At 43.8% G+C, this 16,864-nt stretch overlaps 1 protein-coding gene across 2 annotated transcripts in view; it reads right to left on the reverse strand.

Moving 5' to 3' along the window:
* PRKAG3 (protein kinase AMP-activated non-catalytic subunit gamma 3) overlaps nucleotides 1-16,864 on the reverse strand; it is a 1,357,042-nt gene that overhangs the window by 339,769 nt on the left and 1,000,409 nt on the right. The gene's annotated exons all lie outside the window — the stretch shown is intronic.

Consider the following 16,864-nt stretch of genomic DNA (forward strand, 5'->3'; position numbering starts at 1 on the left):
AACACTAAAACCACCCCAACTGTAGAACAAACTAACATACCCACCTTCACACTCTCACCTGTACCAACCACTTCAGTTAAAAAGCTACTCTCTAAACTAAAACCCACCACACTCGCAGCAGATGGTTTACCCACAAATTTTCTAAAATTAGCTGCAGAATCACTAGCCTACCCTGTCTCAATTCTTATAAACCACTCTATACAAGAAACCTACGTATCCCATCTATGGAAAGTGTCACATATAATTCCCCTTCACAAAGGCGGAAACTCCTATGAACTATCAAACTACCGGCCCATTGCTATCTTGTCCCCCCTTTCCAAGCTTCTGAAGAAATGTATTCACACCCAGGTAATGCACTTCTTATCCTCACATAACCTCCTCTCCCCCACACAGCATGGTTTCCGCCCAAACCATAGCACAACCACTGCTCTACTCTCCTTTACCAATCAGATTAACCATCTAAGAAACAACAACAAATTCATCTCAGCCATATTCCTAGATCTATCAAAAGCATTTGATATGGTTTCCCATAACCTACTCTTAGACACTATGTCAACCTTATCCTTCGCCCCCTCTACTATTTCATGGTTTAGAAGCCATCTCTCTGACAGAAAACAATCAGTTAAATGGCAAAGTGCACTATCTCCTCTATTACCAACTACTATAGGCGTCCCACAAGAATCAATACTGGGTCCCCTACTATTCACCATTTTCACTAACAAACTACATACTTCTACCATGTATGCATCACTTATACAGTACGCAGATGACTCCACCCTAATCTGCTCAGCCCCATCCATAACCACTCTTCAAAAGCTTACCCAAGAATCCTTCTGCTACATGGAACAATGGATTACCAATATCCAACTCATTCTAAACTCCAACAAGACCAGATTACTCCTTTTTTCCCCCAATAAATCCAACTCCACACTTCCTACCTTCATTATCACCTCCAAAAATGGGACCACAATCTCCTCCTCCCCTCAGACTAAGCTGCTCAGGGTTGAAATAGATACCAATCTAAACTTTAATGTCCATATCTCACAAACCATCACAAAGGTACATAAGGAACTAGGAACCCTATACAAATCACAAACAGCTCCTATCAGACCAAGCTAGAATCTCCTTAGCCCAAACCCACTTCTTGTCTACCCTAATGTATGCATCACCAATCCTAATTCATATCAGGAAAACAGAGCTAAACAAACTAGAGTCGTTACAATAAAATTACAAAATTCGTTAACAACTCCACTTTTAGAAGTCATCACTGTCTTGCCCTGAAGCAACTACAGTGGTTAGAACTCCCTCAGCTAATTAGCTATCACCAATTAGTCCTCACCTTCAACACAATAAGGAACCCTCAGAAAACCCCAGCCCTAAACCAACTTCTAAACCAATATTCTGCAAATTGCCCTCTACACTCATCCAACAAAACCCTGCTCTGCATAACCAAAGCCAATAACACTGCAGGGAAAAGTCTGTTTTCCCAAACCATTGCTAGGAAATAGAATAACCTCCCCCAAAGTATCTCCTCTGCACCATCCATCTCACTTTTCAAGACATCACTAAAGCCACACCTCTTGCAATCATGGCTCTGTCCCTGTATCACATAAAATCTTTTCTGGTCTCCTCCTAACTTGCCACACCTCATCTCCTCACTGCTTACCTCAGCTATTCTGTACTACTCAAATACTCCCTATCAGGAACTGCTATCCTATAAACTATTTCTCACGCTATGACATATCTCCCGAATAGCATTATTTCTTCATTTTTATGCTTTGTACTACTAATACAGAATTCAAAGTTTTGCTATCTATATACCAAGCTTGTTCAAATCAAACTAAGGTACGAAAAATCTCCTTGATTGTATATATGCCACTGTATAGAAATTTTCTGTCATTCATAGATTATATGTTGTCATATAAAGACATGGAGCTCTTATTGTATATAAGCCTCTATACAGAATTTTTTTTTGTCATTTGTTGTATTTGCATTGTTATGTTATGGAGCTTTTCTCCCTGGGACTCCGCTGTAAATGGATCTTGTTCCAGTCTGACTTTCCCGGTAAACAAATGTAAAATAAAAATAAAAAGTAAAATCCTGTGGCAGCCAGCAACTTGCTTCTCCCACTTTGTCCATGTTGAAAGATAAAAGGGATATGCCAGCAATCACACACAGGTATAGGTAAGATGCAGAGAACAATGCAAAGGTTCAGCACCACACATATGTACAGACAAGCAGAAACCAGAAACATTGCCCACCCTGTGAAATTAGCTACACTACTGCATGTATGTGCAATGAAGTAGAAATGAGATATTGCCTATAGGCTGAGTCATAAGTTATACTCCCACATGTATGTTCAGTGATGTTCAAAAATCAGACTGTAGCTACAGTCCTATCAGCTGCTCAAACTTCTGCCTTGCCCCACAAAAAAATCCAGTGTCACAACAACATAGCAACCAACAATAACACCCATACCACACATACAGGCAGCACATCTGCCAGCCTTTTATATCCTGGTATCTTTCAGGGAAACCAAAGTTTAAGAACACTGCTCTCAAAGACAGAACATAGTTTAAAACAACTGTATGAAACAGTAGAAATGACAAACACTTACCATTTAGGCTGTTATTGCTTCACCTCTGTATCTCACACCCAGAGATCTTCAAGATGTTAATGTTGTAGGTCATCATACCAGTGCCTACATTGCTCACTAGTTCAGAGAATGCCAATAGCCTTGGTCAGCAATACTTGCAAGTCATTCCAGGTATGCACCTTGAAAAATGGATTTGCATAGAGTCCCTGCAGCTGTTTCCAGAACTGGCTGTGCAGGAGATATATGTCCTTATTCTTCTTTACACATCAGTCAGGTATTCTCCATGGATCACTAACATTGCAGCTATAACCATGCATATACAGCCAAACAAAATGACAGCATGTGATTTATGCTTTAAATGTGATTGAACTGTGGGTAGTACATCTAGGTTCCACTATATAATATCAGATGCATACACGCCTACACTGCAAATACAAGCAGGAGTGCACAGCATACTGTTAACATACAGCAGAGTATAGCTATGTCATTGACTCACTTCAGTGCAACATTTAGATTCCTACACATTGGGGAAATCTCCCCTTAGTATATATGAAGTAGAGGGTAGTATTTATTTGGAACGTTAGCTGCTGATATGCAGTCTTGATTGCCAAAACACAAAGCGAGGCAGAAGTAGCAGCTTGAAGCCCTATCTGGGAGCACAAAAACAACCTTCCCACAGGATGCTCATATACATGTGAACCCTTTTCTGGGACTCGACAATGGTAAGACTAGTGCCACTATGGTACAAATACTGTTCTGTATGGTGGTTGCCAGCAGCTTCTGCCTGCATACATAGACAGTGTAACTGATACATCTGTACATGTCTAAAATGGTGTCTGTGGGACGGCAGCCCACAAAACAGAACTACCTATCCCTCTTACCCTCTGTCTGACCTACACATGAATGGTGTGACTGTATGGAAAGGGGTTACTTATAGTGGATGTTCACATATGTAACCCCTGTCAGTGTTACCCAATACCCACTTCACTTGTGATTCACCAGTTGGCTCCAGCCATGACGATTGTGAAGCCTCCTCTTCAACTCTACAGCCCTGTGGAGCTCTCTGTATAACCTATCCCTGGTGTATATATGAGCATGTCTGTCTATACCACTGCTGTTGGTTACCATGGGGTACCCCAATATCCATAGCATACTTGTGGCTTTTACAGTCTTCTTCTCTCTGTACAATGTTGTATTGCTGCATACACCCAAGGCGACCTAGCTTTTGTCATTGGGAGCCATTATTCCCAGGCATCACTGGTCTACAAGTATGGTTTCCTTGTTTCATAGGTATACTCATGTCCTACCACAAGGGGCAGAAGACAGATGTTAGACAACTAAAGCTGACTGAAAGTGATGCCCTGCTACAGACATTCTGACTCACAGATGGCACCTGTTGGGGAGGTGGTTTGCTCAGCAGTCTTTATGGGACGTCTTGTGGGTCATTGTGGTCCACAACATCAATGATAAGGGTGAGAAGAACTACACAACACAGCAATGTTGGAAGTGTGCCTGAGTTATGATATAATGTTCCTCAAACAAGGCATTTAGCATAGCAGTGATTTACTGGCAAGTGGAGGGCGTCACCACCCAGCATGCCATAGAAGTGGTGAGGCACTATTGGCATTTCTGCACATTGAGAGTAGGAATGTTGATGTAATACCTGGTGGAATGGACACAGGTTCTGGTAGTGGCTAAACTCCATGTATCTCACAGGGAGATCAGCCAGGTTAGTAAACATGCCATATTTGTTGTACAGCAGCATTACACATACAGACAGTAGAGAGAACTCAAATATCACTCCATTTGTTCCCCTTAGGTACGCGTACATTGAATGTTTTGGCACAGATGAATGCCACCACAGGTATGTATATGTTGTATACCTGCATGTTTCCACCTACCATTGCATGCACATCACAGGGTCTTGCATTTTGCAGAGGAAGTCAGATTCCCTGTTTTAAATCTTGTACTTCATATGTGCAGGCTAGACCACTTTTATGTTGATGCCTGTAGAGGATATGGTATGACAATAAGCTGAGGTCAGCACCTATGCCGGAACTGTTGATGCTGGCAACAAAAAGATTAAATTACAGCTCCTAAACACACTAGCATTATCCTTCTCCTTCATTGGCAATCCTACACCCATAGTCCAAGATGAAAGTGTGACCTCATTCACACCTGACCTACTGGCTACATAATATGAGGGTAAAATGTCCCTATCAAGGGGAGAGGATACCTTATACCTGAGAGCACTGGCACTTCTTCCCCTGGTGCTGCATCTTATGTGATTATACTCACCATACAATGCCCTGAAAGGGGCTTCCAGCAATGTTTAATGGCACAGCTGGCCCCTAATATTTGGGTGGAATTTAGGAAAAATCAACAAATGAGATTTGCAAAACTATAGTCTGGGCACAGTCTACAGCTACACATGTTGACACTGAAATTACTAGTGTGCTGCGTGGCTTCCATTAGGATGTTACCCAATGGTACCAATCCCTGCAGTAGGAAAGGAGTTCAGAGATGATGGCATGATAGATCTTGTAATGTATATGGTGACACATAATTCTCACCATGTCCATGTTTTTACAGAGGATAGCAAATGCCACTATGTTTACCTTGTCTGGTGGTGACATTTGTGGCTTTCAGCATATGTGTGTTCATGGTGGATGGTTGCACAGGACATGTCTTTACATTAACTGCTGTAGTATTCTTAATGGATGGGATTCCCTGCCATGGAAGCTCAAATGTCCAGCCAGTCTACCAAAGACTGTTTGTTGCTTTTAAAAGGTATGCCAAATATCACCCAAATGTTCCTTGCATAGCGTAGGGCATAAAGGTGATGTTTAGGCCTACCATAATCAGAACTTCTTTGGTGCCACTCTGAACGTATCTTTTTACCCTCAGTCTGTTTACCTGCATCTGTTTTCTGTCAGTTAAATGCATTTTTGTTCTCCAGTGAGGACCTACGCCTGTTTGCTGGCTTCTATTGCAGTTGCAGATAAGTGCCCCATTGGGGATTTTTTTTTTTTTTTTTTTTTTCTTACTTTTTTGTGCTCCTTGTGGTTAAAGTCATCTAGGAAGGGTAAATGCCAATGTGGGAGATAGATTCCCCATAAAGACAACCACAATAAGTGACGTTTGTTGCGAAAACCCTTTGCAATAGTCTTTCTTCCCCTTCCTTCTTTCTTGAGAAACAGCATCTTAAGCTTCCCGCTAAAGATAAAATGGAAGGAGTCTCCTGTCTTGAGTGTCAGTTGTTAAGGAAGAAGAAGGTGAAAAAGTGATGACTGGAATCTCCATCCTCTGCCAGGTGTTTCTCCCAAGGTCATTACAAACCTGGAGACCCACCAAGCTGTGTTGTCGGATTTCTCTGCCGCAACCGTGTTGGAGGCCGGTTTAGGTCTGGCTGGCAGCATGTCCGATGAGGCTTTGCAGGCATCCATCTCAAATGTTTAAGGGGAACCATGGCTGATTTTTGTCTGAGGGGCCTAGGGGAGTTCCTGAGTTTTTGGTTGAGGAAGATGTTACTACTACAGTTATTGACCTGGGTCTGAGCCTTCCCAGTTTTTTGGAAGGGACGTTCCCTTAAAAAAGAAACCAAAAATTAAACATGTTTCTTCTGCTCTTAGGGATCCACAAAGTGAGTGTCAGGCTATTTACTGCTTTAATATCCTTAAAGCTTCCTCAAGGGGTTTCAGTAGCTGCTCCTCCTTTGTCCTCTATTCCCCTTAAAAGGCCTGGAGAACAGGGTTCTTCTGCAGATGATATGATAATGAATCCTTGAATTATTCTACTCACATTCCTTGTTTAGACTATGGGTCGGAGGAGGAGTAATCCATTAGTCCAGATGTTCCTTTTGAGGAAATTTCCTTTGGGGACGCACTTTCTAAGATGATGGGTTTTTTTAAGTGTGATTGTGCTGATATCTCTGATATCCAGAAGAGGTAATATGAGTTGCTGCAGTTGGTACCCCTAAACCTGCAACTATTCCTCCTGCTTTGGCTGCTTTGCTGAATGCTTTTTCCAATGCCTGTCATGCACCTGATTCTCTGCCCCCTGCTCCCAAGAAGGCTGACAGGTTTTATAGGGTGCCTGAGAATTTTTCTTTCCTATATAAATGTTCTGCTGCTGACCCTCCATCATGTCTGTAGCCTCTGATAAATCATCTCACTTGCTTCCTTCACCCAAGTTATTACCTTCTGACAAGGATAGCAGAACTATAGAAAGGTTGGTTAAGAAGGATTACACTTCTGCTACCCTAGCTTTTAGGGCTGTTATCAGACCCATATGTCTAGATATGTGTTGGCTCTTCTTTCTCAGGCCTGTCAACTTATTTCTGATTTTCCAGACTCCTGGTGAAAAACTTCTGTTCCTTCCTTGCTAGGAACTTCCTCTCAAATCATTCATCATCATCTTATTTCGGCTGTTCCCGTTAGGGGTCACCACAGCAGATCACCTGTTTCCATTTCTTCCTGTCCTCTGCATCTTGCTCTGTCACACCAACTACCTGCATGTCCTCTCTCACCACATCCATAAACCTAGGGTTGCCACCTTTTCAAATGGCCAAAGTGGGACATTTTTGGTACAAAGATCAGATTTTACAGGCCGACACATATCCATGGTCAGTACAAAGGATAGAACTTAACTTTTTTGCTAAATAAAAGCTTATTCTTATAGCATTTTAGTTGCTTATTCTGTTTCTTATAACAGTTAAGTATTTTAGATACAGAATAACTGTTTTAATCAACTATTACATAAAATATAGGAAATAATTTTGTCCTACAATCTCAGGACATTTGCCATTTTTAAAATTTTTTGTCAGGACACAACTGCCCAAAGAGGGAGTGTCCCTCGCAATGTGGGACAGGTGGTAACCCCACATAAACCTTATCTTAGGCCTTCCTCTTTTCCTGTTACCTGGTAGCTTCATCCTTAGCATCTTTTTCCCAATATACTCAGCATCCCTCCTCAGCACATGTCCAAACCAACGTAATCGTGCCTCTCTGGCTTTGTCTCCAAACCTTCCAACCTGGGCTGACCCTCTAATATACTTATTCCTAATCCTGTCCACCCTTGTCACACCCAGTGCAAATCTTAACATCTTTAATTCTGCCACATCCAGCTCAAACTCCTGCCTTTTTGTCAATGCCACTGTCTCCAACCTATAACATAGCTGGTCTCACTACCCTCTTGTAGACCTTCCCTTTCACTCTTACAGGTACTCGTCTGTCACAAATCACTCCTGACACTCTTCTCCATCCACTCCATCCTGCCTGTACCCTCTTCTTCACCTCTCTTCCACACTCACCGTTACTCTGAACTATTGACCCCAAGTATTTAAACTCATCCACCTTCGCCACATCTACTCCTTGCATCCTCACCATTCCTCTATCCTCCCTCTCATTCACACGCATATATTCTGTCTTAGTCCTACTGACCTCCATTCCTCTTCTCTCTAGAGCATATCTCCATCTCTCCATCTCTCCAGGGTCTCCTCCACCTGTTCCCTATTCTCACTACAGATCACAATGTCATCTGCAAACATCATAGTCCACGGGGACTCCTGTCTGATCTCGTCTGTCAACCTGTCCATCACCATTGCAAATAAGAATGGGCTCAGAGCTGATCCTTGATGTAACCCCACCTCCACCTTAAACGCATCCGTCACTCCCACCGCAGACCTCACCGCTGTCACACTACCCTTGTACATATCCTGTACCACTCTTACATACTTTTCTGACACTCCTGACTTCCTCATACAGTACCACAACTCCTCTCTAGGCACCCTGTCATATGCTTTCTCTAAGTCTACAAAAACACAATGCAACTCCTTCCGACATTCTCTGTACTTCTCCATCAACACTCTCAGAGCAAAGATCGCATCTGTAGTGCTCTTTCCTGGCATGAAACCATACTACTGATCACTAATCATCACGTCCCTTCTTAACCTTGCTTCCACTACTCTTTCCCATAACTTCATGCTGTGACTGATCAGTTTTATCCCTCTGTAGTTACTACAGCTCTGCACATCACCCTTATTCTTAAAAATCGGTACCAAAACACTATTTCTCCATTCCTCAGGCATCCTCTCACTTTCCAAGATTTCATTAAACAATCTGGTTAAAAACTCCACTGCCATTTCACCTAAACACCTCCATGCTTCCACAGGTATGTCATCTGGGCCAACAGTCTTTCCATTCTTCATTCTCTTCATAGCTATCCTTACTTCCTCCTTGCTAATCCACTGTACTTCATGATTTACTATCCCTACATCATCCAACCTTCTCTCCCTCTCATTCTCTTCATTCATCAACCCCTCAAAGTACTCTTTCCATCTCCTCAACACACACTCCTCGCTTGTGAGTATGTTTCCCTCATTATCCTTTATCACCTTTACCTGCTGCACATTTTTCCTAGCTCGGTCCCTCTGTCTAGCCAATCGGTACAGGTCCTTTTCTCCCTCCTTAGTGTCCAACCTTTCATACAACTCTTCATATGCCTTATCCTTAGCCTTCGCCACCTCTCTCTTTGCCATGCACCTCATCTCCTTATACTCCTGTCTACTTTCTTCATCTCTCTGACAATCCCACTTCTTCTTTGTCAACCTCTTTCTCTGTATACTCTCCTGTACTTCCTCATTCCACCACCATGTCTCCTTGTCGTCCTTCCTCTGTCCAGATGTGATACCAAGCACCTTTCTAGCCGTCTCCCTTACTAGCTCTGCTGTAGTTACCCAGCTATTTGGTAACTCTTCACTGCCACCCATTGCCTGTCTTAACTCTTCCCTGAACTCCACCTCACAATCACCCTTTTTTAACTTCCACCATTTAATCATTGGCACTGCTTTCACACTCCTCCTCCGCTTCTTGATCACCAACATCATCCTGCAGACCACCATTCTATGCTGCTTAACTACACTTTCCCCAGTCACCACTTTACAGTCTCCAACCTCCTCCTACTGTCAAGCATGGTTAGCATGGCAGTGGAATTTTTAATCAGATTGTTTAATTAAATTTTGGAAAGTCAGAGGATGCCTGACGAGTGGAGAAAAAGTGTTTTGGTACCTATCTTTAAGAATAAGGGTGATGTGCAGAGCTGCAGTAACTACAGAGGGATACAATTGATCAGTCACAGCTTGAAGTTATGGGAAAGAGTAGTGGAAGCTAGGTTAAGAAGGGAGGTGATGATTAGTGATCAGCAGTATGGTTTCATGCCAGGAAAGAGCACTACAGATGCAATATTTGCTCTGAGAGTGTTTTTGGAGAAATACAGAGAAGGTCAGAAGGAGTTGCATTGTGTCTTTGTGGACTTAGAGAAAGCATATGACAGGGTGCCTAGAGAGGAGTTGTGGTATTGTATGAGGAAGTCGGGAGTGGCAGAGAAGTGTGTAAGAGTGGTACAGGATATGTACAAGGGTAGTGTGACATTGGTGAGGACTGCGGTGGGAATGACAGATATGTTTAAGGTGGAGGTGGGATTACATCAAGGATCAGCTCTGAGCCCTTTCTTATTTGCAGTGGTGATGGACAGGTTGACAGATGAGATTAGACAGGAGGCCCCGTGGACTATGATGTTTGCAGATGACATTGTGATATGTAGTGAAAGTAGGGACCAGGTTGAGGAGACCCTGGAGAGGTGGAGATATGCTTTAGAGAGGAGAGAAATGAAGGTCAGCCGGGCTAAAACAGAATATATGTGTGTAAATGAGAGGGAGGGTAGAGGAATGGTGAGGATGCAGGGAGTAGAGTTGGTAAAGGTGGATGAGTTTAAGTACTTGGGGTCAACAGTTCAGAGTAATGGTGAGTGTGGAAGAGAGGTGAAAAAGAGAGTACAGGCAGGGTGGAATGGGTGGAGAAGAGTGTCAGGAGTGATTTGTGACAGACGGGTACCGATAAGAGTGAAAGGGAAGGTCTACAAGAGGGTAGTGAGACCAGCTATGTTATATGAGTTGGAGACAGTAGTATTGACGAAAAGGCAGGAGTCAGAGCTGGATGTGGCAGAGTTAAAGATGTTAAGATTTGCACTGGGTGTGACTAGAATGGACAGGATTAGGAATCAGTATATTAGAGGATCAGCTCAGGTTGGACAGTTTGGAGACAAAGCAAGAGAGGCGAGATTGCGTTGGTTTGGACATGTGCTGAAGAGAGATGCTGGGTATATTGGGAAAAGGATGCTAAGGATGGAGCTGCCAGGTAAGAGGAAAATAGGAATGCCTAAGATAAGGTTTATGGATGTGGTGAGAGAGGACATGCAGGCGGTTGGTGTGAAAGAGCATGATGCAGAAGACAGGAAGAAATGGAAACAGATGATCCACTGTGGCGACCCCTAACGGGAACAGCTGAAAGAAGATGATGAAAACCTAGGGCTCACTATAAATTTCAAAAAGTCTTCTCTGACTTCTTCTCAGGATCATGTTTTTCTGGGTTGCAGGATTAAGATGGTATTATTGCTTGCATCCCTGCCCCATCCAAAAGCCTTAACTCTCATTTCTTTCTTTCAAACTTTTCTTCCTCTGGCTTTCATTACCACCAGGGAGTTTCTGAGAGCTCTGGATTTCATGGCATCCACCATTCTGATGTTCCCTCTGGCCAAACTTCACATGAGAAAGTTTCAGTGGTTTCTAAAGTCAGTGTGGCTCCAACATGCACATCCTCTAGACTTTGCAGTTCTTCTTCTTCCTTGTCTCAGGCAGGAACATCTCTGGTGGATTCAGCAATTGTTTCTGAATCCAGGGACCCCTTTTCATCCCCCTCTTCCCTCTCACGAATTGGTCAGAGATGCTTCAGACATAGGATGGGGGGGGGTGACATTTGGCTCCCTAAAACTGCAGGAGGTGTGGTCGCCTCATCAGCAGAAGGAGCTCATCAGTGTCAAAGAGATGAGAGCTCTTCTCAGACCTTTCATCCTCTTTTCTCTCCAGGGCCTGTCAAGGAGTTCACAGACAATACCACACTGATGTGGTGTATCAACAAACAGGGAGGAATGAGATCGTATCTTCTTTGTCGGTTGGTACTTCTGGTATGGGAACTTGCTGTCAAGTATCAAGTGACTCTTCAGGTGGTTTATATCTCTTCTGGTCAGAACATTGTAGCAGACACTCTGAGAAGGTCCTTAACTCAGTCCCATAAATGGATGCTTCACAGGGATGTGTTTCTGGACATTATCCATCAGTAGGGTATGCCTCAACTGGATCTTTTTGCCTTCAATTGAACAAACAACTTCCTCTGTTTTGTACCAGAGTCCCAGGTCCTCTGGTGTAGAAGGTGGATGCTGTCTCATTTTCTTGGAAGGGGATTTTTTTTATGCATTCCCTTCCCTTCCTCTCATTCCAAAAGTCCTGTTCATGATGCATCCAAATGTTGTTGGTTACTTCCTTTTGGCCGCTATAGCACTGGTTCCTTCTTCTTCTACATCTAGCCAGGGGCAATCATCACAAGTTACCTCACAAGATGGATCTAATCACACAAGACAAGTGATCTCTCATCCATCCCACCTGTCCATGCTTCAGCTGACACTGTGAATGATGGAATTTTGATTCATCACAGACATCTCTTTTCTGAGGACCTGCTCCAAGTCCTGCAAGAGGCCAGGAAACCTACTACTAAGAAATACTACTTATCCAAATGAAGAAATATTCTATTTGGTGTCTCTCTTGTAACCTGGACCCACTTACTGTGGATGTTTCTTTGGTTTTCTCTTATTTGTGTGAGTTCCTCAGTGCTGATTTGGCCTATTCTTCTATTAAGGCCTGCTTATCAGCTCTCTTCTTGTCTGCCTTTTTCTCCTCCTTTAGCTTCTAGATTTGAGGTTAAACAATTTCTTAAAAGTGTCCCTAATATTAGACCTCCAAGGAAGCCTGTTTCTCCTTCCTGATTTCCTAATCTTGTTTTGGATAAGCTGACTCAGTCTAATTTTCAGCCTGCTGCTTCAGTTTCATTGCTACATTTTTCCTGGAAGACTGTTCTTTTGTTAGCTCTTACTTCTGCCAAATGGGTATCTATGTTGCAGGCCCTTATGGCTTGTCCTCCTTTTTTGGTCTTTCATGAGGACAGGGTGTTTTTGTGCACTAACCCTTCATAGGGTTACCACCTGTCCCACTTTGCGAGGGACAGTCCCTCTTTGGGCAGTTGTGTCCTGCAAAAAATTTGAAAAAATGGTAAATGTCCTGAGATTTTAGGACAAAAATGTGTCCTATATTTTCTTTAATAGTTGCATAAAACAGCTATTTTCTATCTGAAACACCTAAATGTTATAAGAAACATGATAAGCAACTCAAATGCTACAAGAATAAGCTTTTATTCTGGCAAAAAACTGAAGTTCTGTCCTTTGTACTGGCCGTGGGTATGTTTTGCCCTACAAAATCTGACGTTTCTGCAAAAAAAATGTCCCACTCTGAGCATTTGAAAAGGTGGCAACCCTAACCCTTCATTTATGCCTAAGGTGGTTAATGAGCTATCACTGAATCAGTATTTAATCTGCCTACTTTTTTCCTCTGTCTGCAATCTGACAGTGAGAGGGTGCTGCATACTTTGGACATGCATAGTCAACTCAGGGATCTGATGTTGTCTCCATTCCTCCTTATGATAGGTTCTCTGATCCGACACATGGATTTGGCTCTGGCGCATTTCACAGACTTGGATCCAACTCTCAAGCTCCTCCCTTACAACCCACAATGCCTTCATCCACCCATCTACCTCAGATCTTGTTTGCTGCTTCAGCGAGTCAGACGTGGATTTTGCACTGTCAAGCATGGTTAGCATTTCAGATAGCTTCTCTTAAAATTGTAAGAGCCTTTGGCTGTATTTCTTCCTCCCACTTCTTTCTAGAGTGTGAGTGTGTGTGTGTGTGTGTGTGTGTGTGTGTGTGTGTGTGTGTGTGTGTGTGTGTGTGTGTGTGTGTGTGTGTGTGTGTCTGTGTGTATGTGTGTGTGTGTGTGTGTGTGTGTGTGTGTGTGTGTGTGTGTGTGTGTGTGTGTGTGTGTGTGTGTGTATACATTCTCTTCATTCCTGTTAAAAAAAATTAAAAACATTTAGATTAGGTTAATGCATAGTAGCTAACTCTGCTAAATTTGTGTTAAATTGACTAGTACTTACTTGTAATTACAGTAAAACTCTTATCTTTGCTGTCCATTTGGCTTTGGTAGTCTCAGTTCCATTCAGGTTGCCTTTTTCTGTTAGGTGTTTTTTGTGGGCTCTACTATGTTATGACTGACAAACCTGTTCCTGGCTTCAAACACTGCCCTTCTTGTGGGCATAAAATCCCTAATCAGGATGCCCACAAGGAGTGCATGTACTGCCCAGATGCCAAACATCTAAAAGCTGAAGGTTCTGACTGCGCTGCCTTTAATCCTCAGCCTTTATCCGACAGATAGAACAAACCAATTCTTAGGGGCCTTCTTCCTTCCTCAGCTGTGGCTCAGATCCCTTCCTTGGCTTTTTCCTCTACTACTTCTGCTAAGAAGTCTAAAAAGGGGTCCCTCCCTGCCTCTCTGAAGGACTTTCTCGAGCTTAAAAAGCCCAAGAAATCTGCAGATTTGACTCCTTTGGATCTGCAGAAGTTAGCTCCCCGACCAGATCCTATTGTCTCCTTGGATTTGGAGGAGATTATTACCATTTCCCCGACACCTTCATCGGCTCCGACTTTGGATCCTAGGACCTCAATAAAGTCTCCTACCCTGTCCTCCAAGTAAAAGTACTTCCAGCCCCCCTCATTGGCTTCTTCCAGGTCCTCAAGAAGCTGGTCTGAGGCAGACATGGACTGGATGATGATGAGGTTTCTTAAAGCCCAGATCCAGATGGGGGTAGGTTTGGCTCTTTCCCCTGTCAGATCAGTGAGCTACCCTGTTCCCCCCATCAGGACTCCTTCTCCAAACCATCCCCCAGCTTCAGAGACACAGGAGTCAGGATTTCTGTGTGTGTTAGACTCGGTGCAGAGGAAGCTCCCTTTCTCTACACCGAGGATGTCCTTGACAAGCCCTATTCTGGCCCCTTCAGAGCAGAGCAACTCTTGGAGCAGTGGCATCATGGTCACTTCCAGGGGACTGGGATCAGCTCCATCTTTTTCAAAGCCATCCCTTCCCTTAGGCATTTGCAGCACTTGATAGCTTGAGTCCAATCTCTTCTGGAAGCCCCTGATCCAGGGTGAGCCCTGGCCATTTTTCCTCGGTAGTTTTGCCCCTGGGAGAAGTAGAAAGGGCTTCTCCTGGTCTTTTGACCTTCCAGATAGTGGAGAGGGTTTTCTCCTGGGTTGGAGATTTGGCCACACAAGTTCTTCAATCCACCCCTGTACCTCCATCAGATCCAGGCCTTTCTCAGTCTCATCCTGCCACAAGTCTTCCCTTCCAAAGTGGCCTCCAAGTGTTCCCTGCTAATGAGGAATACCCTCTTTCTGATACTTCCCCAGAAAACCTACCTGAGAAAGTCCCTCAGAAGAAGACCTGCAAAACGAAGCATGTGGACTCCCCTTTGGAGTCTTTAACCAAGGATACTGAGTTTGATGAGGGAGAAGGATCCCCACTTGAAGACATCTCCTTTGGAGACATTTTAGAGATCCTGAAGCAAAAAGGTGGGTGTTCTGACCAACCTCCTTCCTCTGAGGAGTCAGTTAAGGACTGGCCTATCTACATCCTAGATGACCCCCTGGCAGACACACTGGTAGATTTAGTATCTTACCATGCATGGAAGGAACTGCACACCATTGAGACTTTATCCATGCAGCCTGGTAGGTTTCTAGTACCCCCTGCAGACAGAAATCACTGGAGTAAGGGTCCTGTAGTTAATGTTATCGTGGTGGCAGTGGCCACCAAGAAAGAGTTGAGAGAGAAAACTGCCAATATCCATCTGCCAAACAAGGATCTAGAGTATTGGACAGAATTGGGAAGCCTGTTTACACCTAATTAAACTATCTGGCTCATTTCACCCAGCTTTTGAGGGACCTGATCAAAGAACTGTCAGCTTCCCTCTCAGAGTCCATTCCTATGGAGGAATTTAAGAAAGTTTCTCCCAAGCTGACCACTTTTTTGTCTATCGGTAACTCCTCAATGAGGTTAATATCCCACACCATGGAGGGCACCACGTGAACAGCCAGTTCAGGCCTTTCCCTAAGGAGGCATGCCTGGATGAGGCTACGTGATTTTGCAGAGCCCTTTAAGGCAGCAATTGTTAATGCCTCTTACAATGGCTCCTCTCTTTTTGGGTTGTTGGTTAGAGACACTCTTACCTGCAGCAAGAAGAATGGAAAGACTCTTTCTGCTGTTGGAATCAATTTTTCTACCCTCCCCCCCCCCCGTGGTTCTTCTCCAGGAACCAGCGTGAGGGTAAGAAAATGTCCCAAGAGCCTTTCCATGACCCACATGGAGAATCCTCCTTTAAAGGCAGAGGAGAAGGGTTTGATGGTTGATGCCACCCCAGAGGCAGTGGAAGTCCGCAGAACCAGGGCTTTAAGGAACCCCTTCCCGATACCAGTGCTCTGAAGCATAGCCTGACTGCTCATCTCTGGAGGCAGTCAGGAGATGATTAGCTTTGCACCCGGAAGCCTAGACCCAATTGACTCAAAATCATTAGGTGCTAAGCATGATATCCAGAGGTTATTATATTCCCTTTTCCCTTCCACCTCTGAAATCCAAATGCCTTCCTGATGTGCCACCAAATCAATGGGCACAGGCTGCATAGGAAATTCAACAGCTGTTGCAAAAAAGACTGATCCAGGAGGTCCTAACCAAACAGAGAGGATTTGGAACCTACTCCCACTTCTTTTTAGTGCCGAAAAAGACAGGGGACCTAAGACCCATTCTGGATCTCAGCAAGTTAGATGATTACATAAAGAAGGTGAGGTTCCAAATGGTTACAGTTCAGTCTGTTCTGCCATTGTTGCACAAGGACAACTGGATGTGCTCCACAGACATCAAGGATGCGTACTATCACATCAAAATAGACATGCACTCCAGGAGGTATCTGCACTTCCGGCTGGGAGTGAATCACTACCAGTTAAGAGCACTGCCCTTTGGGTTCATCACAGCCCCCCCCAGGTGTTCACCAAATGCATGACAGTGGTAGCCACTCACCTGAGGCTCAAGGGATCCCATGTGTTTCCATATTTATACAATTGGCTCCTAACTTCTCCCATGAAACATCGACTAATCTTAGCCAGGGATTACTTACTCCAGTTAACACACTCCCTGGGCATCACTGTAAACATCAGCAAGTCCAGTCTTACTCCAGTTCAGAATCTAGAGTTCATAGGTATGCAACTTAACACAAGGGATCA

Source organism: Protopterus annectens, chromosome 6.part0 (assembly GCF_019279795.1).
Source record: "Protopterus annectens isolate FY-2018-M chromosome 6.part0, PAN1.0, whole genome shotgun sequence".
Lineage (NCBI taxonomy): Eukaryota > Metazoa > Chordata > Ceratodontiformes > Protopteridae > Protopterus > Protopterus annectens.